General features: G+C 45.7%; 1 protein-coding gene across 2 annotated transcripts in view; it reads right to left on the bottom strand.

Annotated features, from left to right (window-relative positions):
* LOC308087920 (H-2 class II histocompatibility antigen, E-S beta chain-like) overlaps positions 1–24,458 on the bottom strand; it is a 53,885-nt gene that overhangs the window by 5,061 nt on the left and 24,366 nt on the right. The window lies entirely within an intron of this gene.

Raw genomic sequence — 24,458 nt, 5'->3', positions numbered from 1 at the left:
CCAAATTTCCAGGCCCCACTCTGCGGCCTGTGGGGGCGTGAAAATTCAGGGGGCGGACTCTACATGTCCTCTGGGCCCCCCTCTGCGCGTGAACACCACTTGTTCGCCCATCGGTCTTACGGATTACCCACACGGATGTTTTTCCCTTTGTTTACGTTTTAGGGTCCTATCTTGCAGTTCAAGCATAATTCCACAGGGTGGGTGGCAGGGTGGCAGAATATGAGCCAAAACTATTAGAAGTGAACTGTGTACACCTCCCACACTGTACTATGGGAAACAGCCTACTATTAGAACTATGAGCTGTGTACATTGTGTACACCTCCAATACAATGCTATGGTAAATGGCGTTTACCATCATGTGACCTCCCGGGACGCTGTTTCTCGCCAATTCCCGCCTAGTCCCGCCTAGTACAGCCTAGTCCAGCCTAGTACAGCCTAGTCCAGCCTAGTCCAGCCTATTATAACCTAGTCCAGCCTAGTCCAGCCTATTACAGCCTAGTCCAGCCTATTACAGCCTAGTCCAGCCTAGTCCAGCCTATTATAGCCTAGTCCAGCCTTTTACAGCCTAGTCCAGCATAGCCCAACCTAGTCCAGCCTATTACAATCTAGTACAGCCTAGTCCAGCCTAGTCCGGCCTAGTCCAGCCTAGTCCAACCTATTACAGGCTGTTCCAGCCTAGTACATCCTAGTACAGCCTATTATAGCCTATTACAGCCTAGTCCAGCCTAGTCCCACCTATTATGGCCTAGTCCAGCCTATTAAAGCCTAGTCCAACCTATTCAAGCCTAGTCCAGCTTAGTCCCGCCTATTAAAGCCTAGTCCAGCCTATTACAGCTTAGTCCAGCCTATTACAGCCTAGTCCAGCCTAGTACAGCCTAGTACAACCTAATAGAGCCTAGTAGAGCCTAGTACAACCTAGTCTTAACTAGTCCAGTCTGTTCCATGCTAGTAGAGCCTATATTGCCCTCCCCATGTCTGTTCCATCAAAAGGCTGGACTAAGCTAGAACTGGGTGTACTAGGCTTTACTGTACTAGACTCTACTGGTCTCTAATAGGCTGTTTTAAGCTCTAGTAGGCTTTGCTAGGCTGTACTGGGCTCTATTAGGCTATAGAAGGCAGTAATTTACTTTGGCCTACAAAGGTACATGCAAAACTATTGCTCGTGCACACACAAGCTATGGCCCGTGTACACAGTGGTTAGTCCCTATGGTCTGAGTATCTACAGGGCTGACAAGGGACTAGTAAAGCCTAATAAAGAGTATTAGAGTCTGGTACAGCCTAGTACAACCTAGTCTAGCCTAGTCCAGCCTGTTCCATGCTAGTATAGCCTATACCAACCTCCACTACTCTGTTCTCCCAACAGGCTGGACTATACTAGTCTTGGGTGCACTAGGCTGTACTGTACTGTACTGTACTAGACTCTACTGGTCTCTAATAGGCTGTTTTAAGCTCTAGTAGGCTTTGCTAGGCTTTACTGGGCTCTATTAGGCTATAGAAGCCAGTACTTTACTTTGGCCTACAAAGGCTCTTGCAAAACTATTGCTCGTGAACACACAAGCTATGGCCCGTGTACACAGTGTTTAGTCCCTATGGTCTGAGTATCTAAAGGGCTGACAAGGGACTAGTAAAGCCTAATAGAGAGTATTAGAGTCTGGTACAGCCTAGTACACTCTAGTCTAGCCTAGTCCAGCCTGTTCCATGCTAGTATAGCCTATACCAACCTCCACTACTCTGTTCTCCCAACAGGCTGGACTATACTAGTCTTGGGTGCACTAGGCTGTACTGTACTGTACTGTACTGTACTAGACTCTACTGGTCTCTAATAGGCTGTTTTAAGCTCTAGTAGGCTTTGCTAGGCTTTACTGGGCTCTATTAGGCTATAGAAGCCAGTACTTTACTTTGGCCTACAAAGGCTCTTGCAAAACTATTGCTCGTGAACACACAAGCTATGGCCCGTGAACACAGTGTTTAGTCCCTATGGTCTGAGTATCTAAAGGGCTGACAAGGGACTAGTAAAGCCTAATAGAGAGTATTAGAGTCTGGTACAGCCTAGTACACTCTAGTCTAGCCTAGTCCAGCCTGTTCCATGCTAGTATAGCCTATACCAACCTCCACTACTCTGTTCTCCCAACAGGCTGGACTATACTAGTCTTGGGTGCACTAGGCTGTACTGTACTGTACTGTACTGTACTAGACTCTACTGGTCTCTAATAGGCTGTTTTAAGCTCTAGTAGGCTTTGCTAGGCTTTACTGGGCTCTATTAGGCTATAGAAGCCAGTACTTTACTTTGGCCTACAAAGGCTCTTGCAAAACTATTGCTTGTGAACACACAAGCTATGGCCCGTGTACACAGTGTTTAGTCCCTATGGTCTGAGTATCTAAAGGGCTGACAAGGGACTAGTAAAGCCTAATAGAGAGTATTAGAGTCTGGTACAGCCTAGTACACTCTAGTCTAGCCTAGTCCAGCCTGTTCCATGCTAGTATAGCCTATACCAACCTCCACTACTCTGTTCTCCCAACAGGCTGGACTATACTAGTCTTGGGTGCACTAGGCTGTACTGTACTGTACTGTACTAGACTCTACTGGTCTCTAATAGGCTGTTTTAAGCTCTAGTAGGCTTTGCTAGGCTTTACTGGGCTCTATTAGGCTATAGAAGCCAGTACTTTACTTTGGCCTACAAAGGCTCTTGCAAAACTATTGCTCGTGAACACACAAGCTATGGCCCGTGTACGCAGTGTTTAGTCCCTATGGTCTGAGTATCTAAAGGGCTGACAAGGGACTAGTAAAGCCTAATAGAGAGTATTAGAGTCTGGTACAGCCTAGTACACTCTAGTCTAGCCTAGTCCAGCCTGTTCCATGCTAGTATAGCCTATACCAACCTCCACTACTCTGTTCTCCCAACAGGCTGGACTATACTAGTCTTGGGTGCACTAGGCTGTACTGTACTGTACTGTACTGTACTAGACTCTACTGGTCTCTAATAGGCTGTTTTAAGCTCTAGTAGGCTTTGCTAGGCTTTACTGGGCTCTATTAGGCTATAGAAGCCAGGACTTTACTTTGGCCTACAAAGGCTCTTGCAAAACTATTGCTCGTGAACACACAAGCTATGGCCCGTGTACACAGTGTTTAGTCCCTATGGTCTGAGTATCTAAAGGGCTGACAAGGGACTAGTAAAGCCTAATAGAGAGTATTAGAGTCTGGTAGAGCCTAGTACACTCTAGTCTAGCCTAGTCCAGCCTGTTCCATGCTGGTATAGCCTATACCAACCTCCACTACTCTGTTCTCCCAACAGGCTGGACTATACTAGTCTTGGGTGCACTAGGCTGTACTGTACTGTACTGTACTGTACTAGACTCTACTGGTCTCTAATAGGCTGTTTTAAGCTCTAGTAGGCTTTGCTAGGCTTTACTGGGCTCTATTAGGCTATAGAAGCCAGTACTTTACTTTGGCCTACAAAGGCTCTTGCAAAACTATTGCTCGTGAACACACAAGCTATGGCCCGTGTACGCAGTGTTTAGTCCCTATGGTCTGAGTATCTAAAGGGCTGACAAGGGACTAGTAAAGCCTAATAGAGAGTATTAGAGTCTGGTACAGCCTAGTACACTCTAGTCTAGCCTAGTCCAGCCTGTTCCATGCTAGTATAGCCTATACCAACCTCCACTACTCTGTTCTCCCAACAGGCTGGACTATACTAGTCTTGGGTGCACTAGGCTGTACTGTACTGTACTGTACTGTACTAGACTCTACTGGTCTCTAATAGGCTGTTTTAAGCTCTAGTAGGCTTTGCTAGGCTTTACTGGGCTCTATTAGGCTATAGAAGCCAGTACTTTACTTTGGCCTACAAAGGCTCTTGCAAAACTATTGCTCGTGAACACACAAGCTATGGCCCGTGTACACAGTGTTTAGTCCCTATGGTCTGAGTATCTAAAGGGCTGACAAGGGACTAGTAAAGCCTAATAGAGAGTATTAGAGTCTGGTACAGCCTAGTACACTCTAGTCTAGCCTAGTCCAGCCTGTTCCATGCTAGTATAGCCTATACCAACCTCCACTACTCTGTTCTCCCAACAGGCTGGACTATACTAGTCTTGGGTGCACTAGGCTGTACTGTACTGTACTGTACTAGACTCTACTGGTCTCTAATAGGCTGTTTTAAGCTCTAGTAGGCTTTGCTAGGCTTTACTGGGCTCTATTAGGCTATAGAAGCTAGTACTTTACTTTGGCCTACAAAGGCTCTTGCAAAACTATTGCTCGTGAACACACAAGCTATGGCCCGTGTACACAGTGTTTAGTCCCTATGGTCTGAGTATCTAAAGGGCTGACAAGGGACTAGTAAAGCCTAATAGAGAGTATTAGAGTCTGGTACAGCCTAGTACACTCTAGTCTAGCCTGTTCCATGCTAGTATAGCCTATACCAACCTCCACTACTCTGTTCTCCCAACAGGCTGGACTATACTAGTCTTGGGTGCACTAGGCTGTACTGTACTGTACTGTACTAGACTCTACTGGTCTCTAATAGGCTGTTTTAAGCTCTAGTAGGCTTTGCTAGGCTTTACTGGGCTCTATTAGGCTATAGAAGGCAGTACTTTACTTTGGCCTACAAAGGCTCTTGCAAAACTATTGCTCGTGAACACACAAGCTATGGCCCGTGCACACAGTGGTTAGTCCCTATGGTCTGAGTATCTAAAGGGCTGACAAGGGACTAGTAAAGCCTAATAGAGAGTATTAGAGTCTGGTACAGCCTAGTACACTCTAGTCTAGCCTAGTCCAGCCTGTTCCATGCTAGTATAGCCTATACCAACCTCCCCTACTCTGTTCTCCCAACAGGCTGGACTATACTAGTCTTGGGTGCACTAGGCTGTACTGTACTGTACTGTACTAGACTCTACTGGTCTCTAATAGGCTGTTTTAAGCTCTAGTAGGCTTTGCTAGGCTTTACTGGGCTCTATTAGGCTATAGAAGCCAGGACTTTACTTTGGCCTACAAAGGCTCTTGCAAAACTATTGCTCGTGAACACACAAGCTATGGCCCGTGTACGCAGTGTTTAGTCCCTATGGTCTGAGTATCTAAAGGGCTGACAAGGGACTAGTAAAGCCTAATAGAGAGTATTAGAGTCTGGTACAGCCTAGTACACTCTAGTCTAGCCTAGTCCAGCCTGTTCCATGCTAGTATAGCCTATACCAACCTCCACTACTCTGTTCTCCCAACAGGCTGGACTATACTAGTCTTGGGTGCACTAGGCTGTACTGTACTGTACTGTACTAGACTCTACTGGTCTCTAATAGGCTGTTTTAAGCTCTAGTAGGCTTTGCTAGGCTTTACTGGGCTCTATTAGGCTATAGAAGCCAGGACTTTACTTTGGCCTACAAAGGCTCTTGCAAAACTATTGCTCGTGAACACACAAGCTATGGCCCGTGTACACAGTGTTTAGTCCCTATGGTCTGAGTATCTAAAGGGCTGACAAGGGACTAGTAAAGCCTAATAGAGAGTATTAGAGTCTGGTACAGCCTAGTACACTCTAGTCTAGCCTAGTCCAGCCTGTTCCATGCTAGTATAGCCTATACCAACCTCCACTACTCTGTTCTCCCAACAGGCTGGACTATACTAGTCTTGGGTGCACTAGGCTGTACTGTACTGTACTGTACTAGACTCTACTGGTCTCTAATAGGCTGTTTTAAGCTCTAGTAGGCTTTGCTAGGCTTTACTGGGCTCTATTAGGCTATAGAAGCCAGTACTTTACTTTGGCCTACATAGGCTCTTGCAAAACTATTGCTCGTGAACACACAAGCTATGGCCCGTGTACACAGTGTTTAGTCCCTATGGTCTGAGTATCTAAAGGGCTGACAAGGGACTAGTAAAGCCTAATAGAGAGTATTAGAGTCTGGTACAGCCTAGTACACTCTAGTCTAGCCTAGTCCAGCCTGTTCCATGCTAGTATAGCCTATACCAACCTCCACTACTCTGTTCTCCCAACAGGCTGGACTATACTAGTCTTGGGTGCACTAGGCTGTACTGTACTGTACTGTACTAGACTCTACTGGTCTCTAATAGGCTGTTTTAAGCTCTAGTAGGCTTTGCTAGGCTTTACTGGGCTCTATTAGGCTATAGAAGCCAGTACTTTACTTTGGCCTACAAAGGCTCTTGCAAAACTATTGCTCGTGAACACACAAGCTATGGCCCATGTACACAGTGTTTAGTCCCTATGGTCTGAGTATCTAAAGGGCTGACAAGGGACTAGTAAAGCCTAATAGAGAGTATTAGAGTCTGGTACAGCCTAGTACACTCTAGTCTAGCCTAGTCCAGCCTGTTCCATGCTAGTATAGCCTATACCAACCTCCACTACTCTGTTCTCCCAACAGGCTGGACTATACTAGTCTTGGGTGCACTAGGCTGTACTGTACTGTACTGTACTAGACTCTACTGGTCTCTAATAGGCTGTTTTAAGCTCTAGTAGGCTTTGCTAGGCTTTACTGGGCTCTATTAGGCTATAGAAGGCAGTACTTTACTTTGGCCTACAAAGGCTCTTGCAAAACTATTGCTCGTGAACACACAAGCTATGGCCCGTGTACACAGTGGTTAGTCCCTATGGTCTGAGTATCTAAAGGGCTGACAAGGGACTAGTAAAGCCTAATAGAGAGTATTAGAGTCTGGTACAGCCTAGTACACTCTAGTCTAGCCTAGTCCAGCCTGTTCCATGCTAGTATAGCCTATACCAACCTCCCCTACTCTGTTCTCCCAACAGGCTGGACTATACTAGTCTTGGGTGCACTAGGCTGTACTGTACTGTACTGTACTAGACTCTACTGGTCTCTAATAGGCTGTTTTAAGCTCTAGTAGGCTTTGCTAGGCTTTACTGGGCTCTATTAGGCTATAGAAGCCAGTACTTTACTTTGGCCTACAAAGGCTCTTGCAAAACTATTGCTCGTGAACACACAAGCTATGGCCCATGTACACAGTGTTTAGTCCCTATGGTCTGAGTATCTAAAGGGCTGACAAGGGACTAGTAAAGCCTAATAGAGAGTATTAGAGTCTGGTACAGCCTAGTACACTCTAGTCTAGCCTAGTCCAGCCTGTTCCATGCTAGTATAGCCTATACCAACCTCCACTACTCTGTTCTCCCAACAGGCTGGACTATACTAGTCTTGGGTGCACTAGGCTGTACTGTACTGTACTGTACTAGACTCTACTGGTCTCTAATAGGCTGTTTTAAGCTCTAGTAGGCTTTGCTAGGCTTTACTGGGCTCTATTAGGCTATAGAAGCCAGTACTTTACTTTGGCCTACAAAGGCTCTTGCAAAACTATTGCTCGTGAACACACAAGCTATGGCCCGTGTACACAGTGTTTAGTCCCTATGGTCTGAGTATCTAAAGGGCTGACAAGGGACTAGTAAAGCCTAATAGAGAGTATTAGAGTCTGGTACAGCCTAGTACACTCTAGTCTAGCCTAGTCCAGCCTGTTCCATGCTAGTATAGCCTATACCAACCTCCACTACTCTGTTCTCCCAACAGGCTGGACTATACTAGTCTTGGGTGCACTAGGCTGTACTGTACTGTACTGTACTGTACTAGACTCTACTGGTCTCTAATAGGCTGTTTTAAGCTCTAGTAGGCTTTGCTAGGCTTTACTGGGCTCTATTAGGCTATAGAAGCCAGTACTTTACTTTGGCCTACATAGGCTCTTGCAAAACTATTGCTCGTGAACACACAAGCTATGGCCCGTGTACACAGTGTTTAGTCCCTATGGTCTGAGTATCTAAAGGGCTGACAAGGGACTAGTAAAGCCTAATAGAGAGTATTAGAGTCTGGTACAGCCTAGTACACTCTAGTCTAGCCTAGTCCAGCCTGTTCCATGCTAGTATAGCCTATACCAACCTCCACTACTCTGTTCTCCCAACAGGCTGGACTATACTAGTCTTGGGTGCACTAGGCTGTACTGTACTGTACTGTACTAGACTCTACTGGTCTCTAATAGGCTGTTTTAAGCTCTAGTAGGCTTTGCTAGGCTTTACTGGGCTCTATTAGGCTATAGAAGCCAGTACTTTACTTTGGCCTACAAAGGCTCTTGCAAAACTATTGCTCGTGAACACACAAGCTATGGCCCATGTACACAGTGTTTAGTCCCTATGGTCTGAGTATCTAAAGGGCTGACAAGGGACTACTAAAGCCTAATAGAGAGTATTAGAGTCTGGTACAGCCTAGTACACTCTAGTCTAGCCTAGTCCAGCCTGTTCCATGCTAGTATAGCCTATACCAACCTCCACTACTCTGTTCTCCCAACAGGCTGGACTATACTAGTCTTGGGTGCACTAGGCTGTACTGTACTGTACTGTACTAGACTCTACTGGTCTCTAATAGGCTGTTTTAAGCTCTAGTAGGCTTTGCTAGGCTTTACTGGGCTCTATTAGGCTATAGAAGGCAGTACTTTACTTTGGCCTACAAAGGCTCTTGCAAAACTATTGCTCGTGAACACACAAGCTATGGCCCGTGTACACAGTGGTTAGTCCCTATGGTCTGAGTATCTAAAGGGCTGACAAGGGACTAGTAAAGCCTAATAGAGAGTATTAGAGTCTGGTACAGCCTAGTACACTCTAGTCTAGCCTAGTCCAGCCTGTTCCATGCTAGTATAGCCTATACCAACCTCCCCTACTCTGTTCTCCCAACAGGCTGGACTATACTAGTCTTGGGTGCACTAGGCTGTACTGTACTGTACTGTACTAGACTCTACTGGTCTCTAATAGGCTGTTTTAAGCTCTAGTAGGCTTTGCTAGGCTTTACTGGGCTCTATTAGGCTATAGAAGCCAGTACTTTACTTTGGCCTACAAAGGCTCTTGCAAAACTATTGCTCGTGAACACACAAGCTATGGCCCGTGTACACAGTGTTTAGTCCCTATGGTCTGAGTATCTAAAGGGCTGACAAGGGACTAGTAAAGCCTAATAGAGAGTATTATAGTCTGGTACAGCCTAGTACACTCTAGTCTAGCCTAGTCCAGCCTGTTCCATGCTAGTATAGCCTATACCAACCTCCACTACTCTGTTCTCCCAACAGGCTGGACTATACTAGTCTTGGGTGCACTAGGCTGTACTGTACTGTACTGTACTAGACTCTACTGGTCTCTAATAGGCTGTTTTAAGCTCTAGTAGGCTTTGCTAGGCTTTACTGGGCTCTATTAGGCTATAGAAGCCAGTACTTTACTTTGGCCTACATAGGCTCTTGCAAAACTATTGCTCGTGAACACACAAGCTATGGCCCGTGTACACAGTGTTTAGTCCCTATGGTCTGAGTATCTAAAGGGCTGACAAGGGACTAGTAAAGCCTAATAGAGAGTATTAGAGTCTGGTACAGCCTAGTACACTCTAGTCTAGCCTAGTCCAGCCTGTTCCATGCTAGTATAGCCTATACCAACCTCCACTACTCTGTTCTCCCAACAGGCTGGACTATACTAGTCTTGGGTGCACTAGGCTGTACTGTACTGTACTGTACTAGACTCTACTGGTCTCTAATAGGCTGTTTTAAGCTCTAGTAGGCTTTGCTAGGCTTTACTGGGCTCTATTAGGCTATAGAAGCCAGTACTTTACTTTGGCCTACAAAGGCTCTTGCAAAACTATTGCTCGTGAACACACAAGCTATGGCCCATGTACACAGTGTTTAGTCCCTATGGTCTGAGTATCTAAAGGGCTGACAAGGGACTAGTAAAGCCTAATAGAGAGTATTAGAGTCTGGTACAGCCTAGTACACTCTAGTCTAGCCTAGTCCAGCCTGTTCCATGCTAGTATAGCCTATACCAACCTCCACTACTCTGTTCTCCCAACAGGCTGGACTATACTAGTCTTGGGTGCACTAGGCTGTACTGTACTGTACTGTACTAGACTCTACTGGTCTCTAATAGGCTGTTTTAAGCTCTAGTAGGCTTTGCTAGGCTTTACTGGGCTCTATTAGGCTATAGAAGGCAGTACTTTACTTTGGCCTACAAAGGCTCTTGCAAAACTATTGCTCGTGAACACACAAGCTATGGCCCGTGTACACAGTGGTTAGTCCCTATGGTCTGAGTATCTAAAGGGCTGACAAGGGACTAGTAAAGCCTAATAGAGAGTATTAGAGTCTGGTACAGCCTAGTACACTCTAGTCTAGCCTAGTCCAGCCTGTTCCATGCTAGTATAGCCTATACCAACCTCCCCTACTCTGTTCTCCCAACAGGCTGGACTATACTAGTCTTGGGTGCACTAGGCTGTACTGTACTGTACTGTACTAGACTCTACTGGTCTCTAATAGGCTGTTTTAAGCTCTAGTAGGCTTTGCTAGGCTTTACTGGGCTCTATTAGGCTATAGAAGCCAGTACTTTACTTTGGCCTACAAAGGCTCTTGCAAAACTATTGCTCGTGAACACACAAGCTATGGCCCATGTACACAGTGTTTAGTCCCTATGGTCTGAGTATCTAAAGGGCTGACAAGGGACTACTAAAGCCTAATAGAGAGTATTAGAGTCTGGTACAGCCTAGTACACTCTAGTCTAGCCTAGTCCAGCCTGTTCCATGCTAGTATAGCCTATACCAACCTCCACTACTCTGTTCTCCCAACAGGCTGGACTATACTAGTCTTGGGTGCACTAGGCTGTACTGTACTGTACTGTACTAGACTCTACTGGTCTCTAATAGGCTGTTTTAAGCTCTAGTAGGCTTTGCTAGGCTTTACTGGGCTCTATTAGGCTATAGAAGGCAGTACTTTACTTTGGCCTACAAAGGCTCTTGCAAAACTATTGCTCGTGAACACACAAGCTATGGCCCGTGTACACAGTGGTTAGTCCCTATGGTCTGAGTATCTAAAGGGCTGACAAGGGACTAGTAAAGCCTAATAGAGAGTATTAGAGTCTGGTACAGCCTAGTACACTCTAGTCTAGCCTAGTCCAGCCTGTTCCATGCTAGTATAGCCTATACCAACCTCCCCTACTCTGTTCTCCCAACAGGCTGGACTATACTAGTCTTGGGTGCACTAGGCTGTACTGTACTGTACTGTACTAGACTCTACTGGTCTCTAATAGGCTGTTTTAAGCTCTAGTAGGCTTTGCTAGGCTTTACTGGGCTCTATTAGGCTATAGAAGCCAGTACTTTACTTTGGCCTACAAAGGCTCTTGCAAAACTATTGCTCGTGAACACACAAGCTATGGCCCGTGTACACAGTGTTTAGTCCCTATGGTCTGAGTATCTAAAGGGCTGACAAGGGACTAGTAAAGCCTAATAGAGAGTATTATAGTCTGGTACAGCCTAGTACACTCTAGTCTAGCCTAGTCCAGCCTGTTCCATGCTAGTATAGCCTATACCAACCTCCACTACTCTGTTCTCCCAACAGGCTGGACTATACTAGTCTTGGGTGCACTAGGCTGTACTGTACTGTACTGTACTAGACTCTACTGGTCTCTAATAGGCTGTTTTAAGCTCTAGTAGGCTTTGCTAGGCTTTACTGGGCTCTATTAGGCTATAGAAGCCAGTACTTTACTTTGGCCTACATAGGCTCTTGCAAAACTATTGCTCGTGAACACACAAGCTATGGCCCGTGTACACAGTGTTTAGTCCCTATGGTCTGAGTATCTAAAGGGCTGACAAGGGACTAGTAAAGCCTAATAGAGAGTATTAGAGTCTGGTACAGCCTAGTACACTCTAGTCTAGCCTAGTCCAGCCTGTTCCATGCTAGTATAGCCTATACCAACCTCCACTACTCTGTTCTCCCAACAGGCTGGACTATACTAGTCTTGGGTGCACTAGGCTGTACTGTACTGTACTGTACTAGACTCTACTGGTCTCTAATAGGCTGTTTTAAGCTCTAGTAGGCTTTGCTAGGCTTTACTGGGCTCTATTAGGCTATAGAAGCCAGTACTTTACTTTGGCCTACAAAGGCTCTTGCAAAACTATTGCTCGTGAACACACAAGCTATGGCCCATGTACACAGTGTTTAGTCCCTATGGTCTGAGTATCTAAAGGGCTGACAAGGGACTAGTAAAGCCTAATAGAGAGTATTAGAGTCTGGTACAGCCTAGTACACTCTAGTCTAGCCTAGTCCAGCCTGTTCCATGCTAGTATAGCCTATACCAACCTCCACTACTCTGTTCTCCCAACAGGCTGGACTATACTAGTCTTGGGTGCACTAGGCTGTACTGTACTGTACTGTACTAGACTCTACTGGTCTCTAATAGGCTGTTTTAAGCTCTAGTAGGCTTTGCTAGGCTTTACTGGGCTCTATTAGGCTATAGAAGGCAGTACTTTACTTTGGCAAAGGCTCTTGCAAAACTATTGCTCGTGAACACACAAGCTATGGCCCGTGTACACAGTGGTTAGTCCCTATGGTCTGAGTATCTAAAGGGCTGACAAGGGACTAGTAAAGCCTAATAGAGAGTATTAGAGTCTGGTACAGCCTAGTACACTCTAGTCTAGCCTAGTCCAGCCTGTTCCATGCTAGTATAGCCTATACCAACCTCCCCTACTCTGTTCTCCCAACAGGCTGGACTATACTAGTCTTGGGTGCACTAGGCTGTACTGTACTGTACTGTACTAGACTCTACTGGTCTCTAATAGGCTGTTTTAAGCTCTAGTAGGCTTTGCTAGGCTTTACTGGGCTCTATTAGGCTATAGAAGCCAGTACTTTACTTTGGCCTACAAAGGCTCTTGCAAAACTATTGCTCGTGAACACACAAGCTATGGCCCGTGTACACAGTGTTTAGTCCCTATGGTCTGAGTATCTAAAGGGCTGACAAGGGACTAGTAAAGCCTAATAGAGAGTATTAGAGTCTGGTACAGCCTAGTACACTCTAGTCTAGCCTAATCCAGCCTGTTCCATGCTAGTATAGCCTATACCAACCTCCACTACTCTGTTCTCCCAACAGGCTGGACTATACTAGTCTTGGGTGCACTAGGCTGTACTGTACTGTACTGTACTAGACTCTACTGGTCTCTAATAGGCTGTTTTAAGCTCTAGTAGGCTTTGCTAGGCTTTACTGGGCTCTATTAGGCTATAGAAGCCAGTACTTTACTTTGGCCTACATAGGCTCTTGCAAAACTATTGCTCGTGAACACACAAGCTATGGCCCGTGTACACAGTGTTTAGTCCCTATGGTCTGAGTATCTAAAGGGCTGACAAGGGACTAGTAAAGCCTAATAGAGAGTATTAGAGTCTGGTACAGCCTAGTACACTCTAGTCTAGCCTAGTCCAGCCTGTTCCATGCTAGTATAGCCTATACCAACCTCCACTACTCTGTTCTCCCAACAGGCTGGACTATACTAGTCTTGGGTGCACTAGGCTGTACTGTACTGTACTGTACTAGACTCTACTGGTCTCTAATAGGCTGTTTTAAGCTCTAGTAGGCTTTGCTAGGCTTTACTGGGCTCTATTAGGCTATAGAAGGCAGTACTTTACTTTGGCCTACAAAGGCTCTTGCAAAACTATTGCTCGTGAACACACAAGCTATGGCCCGTGTACACAGTGGTTAGTCCCTATGGTCTGAGTATCTAAAGGGCTGACAAGGGACTAGTAAAGCCTAATAGAGAGTATTAGAGTCTGGTACAGCCTAGTACACTCTAGTCTAGCCTAGTCCAGCCTGTTCCATGCTAGTATAGCCTATACCAACCTCCCCTACTCTGTTCTCCCAACAGGCTGGACTATACTAGTCTTGGGTGCACTAGGCTGTACTGTACTGTACTGTACTAGACTCTAATGGTCTCTAATAGGCTGTTTTAAGCTCTAGTAGGCTTTGCTAGGCTTTACTGGGCTCTATTAGGCTATAGAAGCCAGGACTTTACTTTGGCCTACAAAGGCTCTTGCAAAACTATTGCTCGTGAACACACAAGCTATGGCCCGTGTACGCAGTGTTTAGTCCCTATGGTCTGAGTATCTAAAGGGCTGACAAGGGACTAGTAAAGCCTAATAGAGAGTATTAGAGTCTGGTACAGCCTAGTACACTCTAGTCTAGCCTAGTCCAGCCTGTTCCATGCTAGTATAGCCTATACCAACCTCCACTACTCTGTTCTCCCAACAGGCTGGACTATACTAGTCTTGGGTGCACTAGGCTGTACTGTACTGTACTGTACTAGACTCTACTGGTCTCTAATAGGCTGTTTTAAGCTCTAGTAGGCTTTGCTAGGCTTTACTGGGCTCTATTAGGCTATAGAAGCCAGGACTTTACTTTGGCCTACAAAGGCTCTTGCAAAACTATTGCTCGTGAACACACAAGCTATGGCCCGTGTACACAGTGTTTAGTCCCTATGGTCTGAGTATCTAAAGGGCTGACAAGGGACTAGTAAAGCCTAATAGAGAGTATTAGAGTCTGGTAGAGCCTAGTACACTCTAGTCTAGCCTAGTCCAGCCTGTTCCATGCTGGTATAGCCTATACCAACCTCCACTACTCTGTTCTCCCAACAGGCTGGACTATACTAGTCTTGGGTGCACTAGGCTGTACTGTACTGTACTGTACTGTACTAGACTCTACTGGTCTCTAATAGGCTGTTTTAAGCTCTAGTAGGCTTTGCTAGGCTTTACTGGGCTCTATTAGGCTATAGAAGCCAGTACTTTACTTTGGCCTACAAAGGCTCTTGCAAAACTATTGCTCGTGAACACACAAGCTATGGCCCGTGTACGCAGTGTTTAGTCCCTATGGTCTGAGTATCTAAAGGGCTGACAAGGGACTAGTAAAGCCTAATAGAGAGTATTAGAGTCTGGTACAGCCTAGTATACTCTAGTCTAGCCTAGTCCAGCCTGTTCCATGCTAGTATAGCCTATACCAACCTCCACTACTCTGTTCTCCCAACAGGCTGGACTATACTAGTCTTGGGTGCACTAGGCTGTACTGTACTGTACTGTACTAGACTCTACTGGTCTCTAATAGGCTGTTTTAAGCTCTAGTAGGCTTTGCTAGGCTTTACTGGGCTCTATTAGGCTATAGAAGCCAGTACTTTACTTTGGCCTACAAAGGCTCTTGCAAAACTATTGCTCGTGAACACACAAGCTATGGCCCGTGTACACAGTGTTTAGTCCCTATGGTCTGAGTATCTAAAGGGCTGACAAGGGACTAGTAAAGCCTAATAGAGAGTATTAGAGTCTGGTACAGCCTAGTACACTCTAGTCTAGCCTAGTCCAGCCTGTTCCATGCTAGTATAGCCTATACCAACCTCCCCTACTCTGTTCTCCCAACAGGCTGGACTATACTAGTCTTGGGTGCACTAGGCTGTACTGTACTGTACTGTACTAGACTCTACTGGTCTCTAATAGGCTGTTTTAAGCTCTAGTAGGCTTTGCTAGGCTTTACTGGGCTCTATTAGGCTATAGAAGCCAGTACTTTACTTTGGCCTACAAAGGCTCTTGCAAAACTATTGCTCGTGAACACACAAGCTATGGCCCGTGTACACAGTGTTTAGTCCCTATGGTCTGAGTATCTAAAGGGCTGACAAGGGACTAGTAAAGCCTAATAGAGAGTATTAGAGTCTGGTACAGCCTAGTACACTCTAGTCTAGCCTAGTCCAGCCTGTTCCATGCTAGTATAGCCTATACAAACCTCCCCTACTCTGTTCTCCCAACAGGCTGGACTATACTAGTCTTGGGTGCACTAGGCTGTACTGTACTGTACTGTACTAGACTCTACTGGTCTCTAATAGGCTGTTTTAAGCTCTAGTAGGCTTTGCTAGGCTTTACTGGGCTCTATTAGGCTATAGAAGCCAGTACTTTACTTTGGCCTACAAAGGCTCTTGCAAAACTATTGCTCGTGAACACACAAGCTATGGCCCGTGTACACAGTGTTTAGTCCCTATGGTCTGAGTATCTAAAGGGCTGACAAGGGACTAGTAAAGCCTAATAGAGAGTATTAGAGTCTGGTACAGCCTAGTACACTCTAGTCTAGCCTAGTCCAGCCTGTTCCATGCTAGTATAGCCTATACCAACCTCCCCTACTCTGTTCTCCCAACAGGCTGGACTATACTAGTCTTGGGTGCACTAGGCTGTACTGTACTGTACTGTACTAGACTCTACTGGTCTCTAATAGGCTGTTTTAAGCTCTAGTAGGCTTTGCTAGGCTTTACTGGGCTCTATTAGGCTATAGAAGCCAGTACTTTACTTTGGCCTACAAAGGCTCTTGCAAAACTATTGCTCGTGAACACACAAGCTATGGCCCGTGTACACAGTGTTTAGTCCCTATGGTCTGAGTATCTAAAGGGCTGACAAGGGACTAGTAAAGCCTAATAGAGAGTATTAGAGTCTGGTACAGCCTAGTATACTCTAGTCTAGCCTAGTCCAGCCTGTTCCATGCTAGTATAGCCTATACCAACCTCCACTACTCTGTTCTCCCAACAGGCTGGACTATACTAGTCTTGGGTGCACTAGGCTGTACTGTACTGTACTGTACTAGACTCTACTGGTCTCTAATAGGCTGTTTTAAGCTCTAGTAGGCTTTGCTAGGCTTTACTGGGCTCTATTAGGCTATAGAAGCCAGTACTTTACTTTGGCCTACAAAGGCTCTTGCAAAACTATTGCTCGTGAACACACAAGCTATGGCCCGTGTACACAGTGTTTAGTCCCTATGGTCTGAGTATCTAAAGGGCTGACAAGGGACTAGTAAAGCCTAATAGAGAGTATTAGAGTCTGGTACAGCCTAGTACACTCTAGTCTAGCCTAGTCCAGCCTGTTCCATGCTAGTATAGCCTATACCAACCTCCCCTACTCTGTTCTCCCAACAGGCTGGACTATACTAGTCTTGGGTGCACTAGGCTGTACTGTACTGTACTGTACTAGACTCTACTGGTCTCTAATAGGCTGTTTTAAGCTCTAGTAGGCTTTGCTAGGCTTTACTGGGCTCTATTAGGCTATAGAAGCCAGTACTTTACTTTGGCCTACAAAGGCTCTTGCAAAACTATTGCTCGTGAACACACAAGCTATGGCCCGTGTACACAGTGTTTAGTCCCTATGGTCTGAGTATCTAAAGGGCTGACAAGGGACTAGTAAAGCCTAATAGAGAGTATTAGAGTCTGGTACAGCCTAGTACACTCTAGTCTAGCCTAGTCCAGCCTGTTCCATGCTAGTATAGCCTATACCAACCTCCCCTACTCTGTTCTCCCAACAGGCTGGACTATACTAGTCTTGGGTGCACTAGGCTGTACTGTACTGTACTGTACTAGACTCTACTGGTCTCTAATAGGCTGTTTTAAGCTCTAGTAGGCTTTGCTAGGCTTTACTGGGCTCTATTAGGCTATAGAAGCCAGTACTTTACTTTGGCCTACAAAGGCTCTTGCAAAACTATTGCTCGTGAACACACAAGCTATGGCCCGTGTACACAGTGTTTAGTCCCTATGGTCTGAGTATCTAAAGGGCTGACAAGGGACTAGTAAAGCCTAATAGAGAGTATTAGAGTCTGGTACAGCCTAGTACACTCTAGTCTAGCCTAGTCCAGCCTGTTCCATGCTAGTATAGCCTATACCAACCTCCCCTACTCTGTTCTCCCAACAGGCTGGACTATACTAGTCTTGGGTGCACTAGGCTGTACTGTACTGTACTGTACTAGACTCTACTGGTCTCTAATAGGCTGTTTTAAGCTCTAGTAGGCTTTGCTAGGCTTTACTGGGCTCTATTAGGCTATAGAAGCCAGTACTTTACTTTGGCCTACAAAGGCTCTTGCAAAACTATTGCTCGTGAACACACAAGCTATGGCCCGTGTACACAGTGTTTAGTCCCTATGGTCTGAGTATCTAAAGGGCTGACAAGGGACTAGTAAAGCCTAATAGAGAGTATTAGAGTCTGGTACAGCCTAGTACACTCTAGTCTAGCCTAGTCCAGCCTGTTCCATGCTAGTATAGCCTATACCAACCTCCCCTACTCTGTTCTCCCAACAGGCTGGACTATACTAGTCTTGGGTGCATTAGGCTGTACTGTACTGTACTAGACTCTACTGGTCTCTAATAGGCTGTTTTAAGCTCTAGTAGGCTTTGCTAGGCTTTACTGGGCTCTATTAGGCTATAGAAGCCAGTACTTTACTTTGGCCTACAAAGGCTCTTGCAAAACTATTGCTCGTGAACACACAAGCTATGGCCCGTGTACACAGTGTTTAGTCCCTATGGTCTGAGTATCTAAAGGGCTGACAAGGGACTAGTAAAGCCTAATAGAGAGTATTAGAGTCTGGTACAGCCTAGTATACTCTAGTCTAGCCTAGTCCAGCCTGTTCCATGCTAGTATAGCCTATACCAACCTCCACTACTCTGTTCTCCCAACAGGCTGGACTATACTAGTCTTGGGTGCACTAGGCTGTACTGTACTGTACTGTACTGTACTAGACTCTACTGGTCTCTAATAGGCTGTTTTAAGCTCTAGTAGGCTTTGCTAGGCTTTACTGGGCTCTATTAGGCTATAGAAGCCAGTACTTTACTTTGGCCTACAAAGGCTCTTGCAAAACTATTGCTCGTGAACACACAAGCTATGGCCCGTGTACACAGTGTTTAGTCCCTATGGTCTGAGTATCTAAAGGGCTGACAAGGGACTAGTAAAGCCTAATAGAGAGTATTAGAGTCTGGTACAGCCTAGTACACTCTAGTCTAGCCTAGTCCAGCCTGTTCCATGCTAGTATAGCCTATACCAACCTCCACTACTCTGTTCTCCCAACAGGCTGGACTATACTAGTCTTGGGTGCACAAGGCTGTACTGCACTGTACTGTACTAGACTCTACTGGTCTCTAATAGGCTGTTTTAAGCTCTAGTAGGCTTTGCTAGGCTTTACTGGGCTCTATTAGGCTATAGAAGCCAGTACTTTACTTTGGCCTACAAAGGCTCTTGCAAAACTATTGCTTGTGAACACACAAGCTATGGCCCGTGTACACAGTGTTTAGTCCCTATGGTCTGAGTATCTAAAGGGCTGACAAGGGACTAGTAAAGCCTAATAGAGAGTATTAGAGTCTGGTACAGCCTAGTACACTGTAGTCTAGCCTAGTCCAGCCTGTTCCATGCTAGTATAGCCTATACCAACCTCCACTACTCTGTTCTCCCAACAGGCTGGACTATATTAGTCTTGGGTGCACTAGGCTGTACTGTACTGTACTGTACTAGACTCTACTGGTCTCTAATAGGCTGTTTTAAGCTCTAGTAGGCTTTGCTAGGCTTTACTGGGCTCTATTAGGCTATAGAAGCCAGTACTTTACTTTGGCCTACAAAGGCTCTTGCAAAACTATTGCTCGTGAACACACAAGCTATGGCCCGTGTACACAGTGTTTAGTCCCTATGGTCTGAGTATCTAAAGGGCTGACAAGGGACTAGTAAAGCCTAATAGAGAGTATTAGAGTCTGGTACAGCCTAGTACACTCTAGTCTAGCCTAGTCCAGCCTGTTCCATGCTAGTATAGCCTATACCAACCTCCACTACTCTGTTCTCCCAACAGGCTGGACTATACTAGTCTTGGGTGCACTAGGCTGTACTGTACTGTACTAGACTCTACTGGTCTCTAATAGGCTGTTTTAAGCTCTAGTAGGCTTTGCTAGGCTTTACTGGGCTCTATTAGGCTATAGAAGCCAGTACTTTACTTTGACCTACAAAGGCTCTCGCAAAACTATTGCTCGTGAACACACAAGCTATGGCCCGTGTACGCAGTGTTTAGTCCCTATGGTCTGAGTATCTAAAGGGCTGACAAGGGACTAGTAAAGCCTAATAGAGAGTATTAGAGTCTGGTACAGCCTAGTACACTCTAGTCTAGCCTAGTCCAGCCTGTTCCATGCTGGTATAGCCTATACCAACCTCCACTACTCTGTTCTCCCAACAGGCTGGACTATACTAGTCTTGGGTGCACTAGGCTGTACTGTACTGTACTGTACTGTACTGTACTAGACTCTACTGGTCTCTAATAGGCTGTTTTAAGCTCTAGTAGGCTTTGCTAGGCTTTACTGGGCTCTATTAGGCTATAGAAGCCAGTACTTTACTTTGGCCTACAAAGGCTCTTGCAAAACTATTGCTCGTGAACACACAAGCTATGGCCCGTGTACGCAGTGTTTAGTCCCTATGGTCTGAGTATCTAAAGGGCTGACAAGGGACTAGTAAAGCCTAATAGAGAGTATTAGAGTCTGGTACAGCCTAGTACACTCTAGTCTAGCCTAGTCCAGCCTGTTCCATGCTAGTATAGCCTATACCAACCTCCACTACTCTGTTCTCCCAACAGGCTGGACTATACTAGTCTTGGGTGCACTAGGCTGTACTGTACTGTACTGTACTGTACTGTACTGTACTGTACTAGACTCTACTGGTCTCTAATAGGCTGTTTTAAGCTCTAGTAGGCTTTGCTAGGCTTTACTGGGCTCTATTAGGCTATAGAAGCCAGTACTTTACTTTGGCCTACAAAGGCTCTTGCAAAACTATTGCTCGTGAACACACAAGCTATGGCCCGTGTACACAGTGTTTAGTCCCTATGGTCTGAGTATCTAAAGGGCTGACAAGGGACTAGTAAAGCCTAATAGAGAGTATTAGAGTCTGGTACAGCCTAGTACACTCTAGTCTAGCCTAGTCCAGCCTGTTCCATGCTAGTATAGCCTATACCAACCTCCACTACTCTGTTCTCCCAACAGGCTGGACTATACTAGTCTTGGGTGCACTAGGCTGTACTGTACTGTACTGTACTAGACTCTACTGGTCTCTAATAGGCTGTTTTAAGCTCTAGTAGGCTTTGCTAGGCTTTACTGGGCTCTATTAGGCTATAGAAGCCAGTACTTTACTTTGGCCTACAAAGGCTCTTGCAAAACTATTGCTCGTGAACACACAAGCTATGGCCCATGTACACAGTGTTTAGTCCCTATGGTCTGAGTATCTAAAGGGCTGACAAGGGACTAGTAAAGCCTAATAGAGAGTATTAGAGTCTGGTACAGCCTAGTACACTCTAGTCTAGCCTAGTCCAGCCTGTTCCATGCTAGTATAGCCTATACCAACCTCCACTACTCTGTTCTCCCAACAGGCTGGACTATACTAGTCTTGGGTGCACTAGGCTGTACTGCACTGTACTGTACTAGACTCTACTGGTCTCTAATAGGCTGTTTTAAGCTCTAGTAGGCTTTGCTAGGCTTTACTGGGCTCTATTAGGCTATAGAAGCCAGTACTTTACTTTGGCCTACAAAGGCTCTTGCAAAACTATTGCTCGTGAACACACAAGCTATGGCCCGTGTACACAGTGTTTAGTCCCTATGGTCTGAGTATCTAAAGGGCTGACAAGGGACTAGTAAAGCCTAATAGAGAGTATTAGAGTCTGGTACAGCCTAGTACACTCTAGTCTAGCCTAGTCCAGCCTGTTCCATGCTAGTATAGCCTATACCAACCTCCACTACTCTGTTCTCCCAACAGGCTGGACTATACTAGTCTTGGGTGCACTAGGCTGTACTGTACTGTATTGTACTAGACTCTACTGGTCTCTAATAGGCTGTTTTAAGCTCTAGTAGGCTTTGCTAGGCTTTACTGGGCTCTATTAGGCTATAGAAGCCAGTACTTTACTTTGGCCTACAAAGGCTCTTGCAAAACTATTGCTCGTGAACACACAAGCTATGGCCCGTGTACACAGTGTTTAGTCCCTATGGTCTGAGTATCTAAAGGGCTGACAAGGGACTAGTAAAGCCTAATAGAGAGTATTAGAGTCTGGTACAGCCTAGTACACTCTAGTCTAGCCTAGTCCAGCCTGTTCCATGCTAGTATAGCCTATACCAACCTCCACTACTCTGTTCTCCCAACAGGCTGGACTATACTAGTCTTGGGTGCACTAGGCTGTACTGCACTGTACTGTACTAGACTCTACTGGTCTCTAATAGGCTGTTTTAAGCTCTAGTAGGCTTTGCTAGGCTTTACTGGGCTCTATTAGGCTATAGAAGCCAGTACTTTACTTTGGCCTACAAAGGCTCTTGCAAAACTATTGCTCGTGAACACACAAGCTATGGCCCGTGTACACAGTGTTTAGTCCCTATGGTCTGAGTATCTAAAGGGCTGACAAGGGACTAGTAAAGCCTAATAGAGAGTATTAGAGTCTGGTACAGCCTAGTACACTCTAGTCTAGCCTAGTCCAGCCTGTTCCATGCTAGTATAGCCTATACCAACCTCCACTACTCTGTTCTCCCAACAGGCTGGACTATACTAGTCTTGGGTGCACTAGGCTGTACTGTACTGTACTGTACTAGACTCTACTGGTCTCTAATAGGCTGTTTTAAGCTCTAGTAGGCTTTGCTAGGCTTTACTGGGCTCTATTAGGCTATAGAAGCCAGTACTTTACTTTGGCCTACAAAGGCTCTTGCAAAACTATTGCTCGTGAACACACAAGCTATGGCCCGTGTACACAGTGTTTAGTCCCTATGGTCTGAGTATCTAAAGGGCTGACAAGGGACTAGTAAAGCCTAATAGAGAGTATTAGAGTCTGGTACAGCCTAGTACACTCTAGTCTAGCCTAGTCCAGCCTGTTCCATGTTAGTATAGCCTATACCAACCTCCCCTACTCTGTTCTCCCAACAGGCTGGACTATACTAGTCTTGGGTGAACTAGGCTGTACTGTACTGTACTAGACTCTACTGGTCTCTAATAGGCTGTTTTAAGCTCTAGTAGGCTTTGCTAGGCTTTACTGGGCTCTATTAGGCTATAGAAGCCAGTACTTTACTTTGGCCTACAAAGGCTCTTGCAAAACTATTGCTCGTGAACACACAAGCTATGGCCCGTGTACACAGTGTTTAGTCCCTATGGTCTGAGTATCTAAAGGGCTGACAAGGGACTAGTAAAGCCTAATAGAGAGTATTAGAGTCTGGTACAGCCTAGTACACTCTAGTCTAGCCTAGTCCAGCCTGTTCCATGCTAGTATAGCCTATACCAACCTCCCCTACTCTGTTCTCCCAACAGGCTGGACTATACTAGTCTTGGGTGCACTAGGCTGTACTGTACTGTACTGTACTAGACTCTACTGGTCTCTAATAGGCTGTTTTAAGCTCTAATAGGCTTTGCTAGGCTTTACTGGGCTCTATTAGGCTATAGAAGCCAGTACTTTACTTTGGCCTACAAAGGCTCTTGCAAAACTATTGCTCGTGAACACACAAGCTATGGCCCGTGTACACAGTGTTTAGTCCCTATGGTCTGAGTATCTAAAGGGCTGACAAGGGACTAGTAAAGCCTAATAGAGAGTATTAGAGTCTGGTACAGCCTAGTACACTCTAGTGTAGCCTAGTCCAGCCTGTTCCATGCTAGTATAGCCTATACCAACCTCCCCTACTCTGTTCTCCCAACAGGCTGGACTATACTAGTCTTGGGTGCACTAGGCTGTACTGTACTGTACTGTACTGTACTAGACTCTACTGGTCTCTAATAGGCTGTTTTAAGCTCTAATAGGCTTTGCTAGGCTTTACTGGGCTCTATTAGGCTATAGAAGCCAGTACTTTACTTTGGCCTACAAAGGCTCTTGCAAAACTATTGCTCGTGAACACACAAGCTATGGCCCGTGTACACAGTGTTTAGTCCCTATGGTCTGAGTATCTAAAGGGCTGACAAGGGACTAGTAAAGCCTAATAGAGAGTATTAGAGTCTGGTACAGCCTAGTACACTCTAGTCTAGCCTAGTCCAGCCTGTTCCATGCTAGGATAGCCTATACCAACCTCCACTACTCTGTTCTCCCAACAGGCTGGACTATACTAGTCTTGGGTGCACTAGGCTGTACTGTACTGTACTGTACTGTACTAGACTCTACTGGTCTCTAATAGGCTGTTTTAAGCTCTAGTAGGCTTTGCTAGGCTTTACTGGGCTCTATTAGGCTATAGAAGCCAGTACTTTACTTTGGCCTACAAAGGCTCTTGCAAAACTATTGCTCGTGAACACACAAGCTATGGCCCGTGTACACAGTGTTTAGTCCCTATGGTCTGAGTATCTAAAGGGCTGACAAGGGACTAGTAAAGCCTAATAGAGAGTATTAGAGTCTGGTACAGCCTAGTACACTCTAGTCTAGCCTAGTCCAGCCTGTTCCATGCTAGTATAGCCTATACCAACCTCCACTACTCTGTTCTCCCAACAGGCTGGACTATACTAGTCTTGGGTGCACTAGGCTGTACTGTACTGTACTGTACTAGACTCTACTGGTCTCTAATAGGCTGTTTTAAGCTCTAGTAGGCTTTGCTAGGCTTTACTGGGCTCTATTAGGCTATAGAAGCCAGTACTTTACTTTGGCCTACAAAGGCTCTTGCAAAACTATTGCTCGTGAACACACAAGCTATGGCCCGTGTACACAGTGGTTAGTCCCTATGGTCTGAGTATCTAAAGGGCTGACAAGGGACTAGTAAAGCCTAATAGAGAGTATTAGAGTCTGGTACAGCCTAGTACACTCTAGTCTAGCCTAGTCCAGCCTGTTCCATGCTAGTATAGCCTATACCAACCTCCCCTACTCTGTTCTCCCAACAGGCTGGACTATACTAGTCTTGGGTGCACTAGGCTGTACTGTACTGTACTGTACTAGACTCTACTG

The sequence above is a fragment of the Gymnoscopelus braueri genome (genome assembly GCF_963280865.1).
Source record: "Gymnoscopelus braueri genome assembly, chromosome: 7".
Taxonomy (NCBI): Eukaryota; Metazoa; Chordata; class Actinopteri; order Myctophiformes; family Myctophidae; genus Gymnoscopelus; species Gymnoscopelus braueri.
This window is presented reverse-complemented; position numbering and strand designations above follow the sequence as displayed.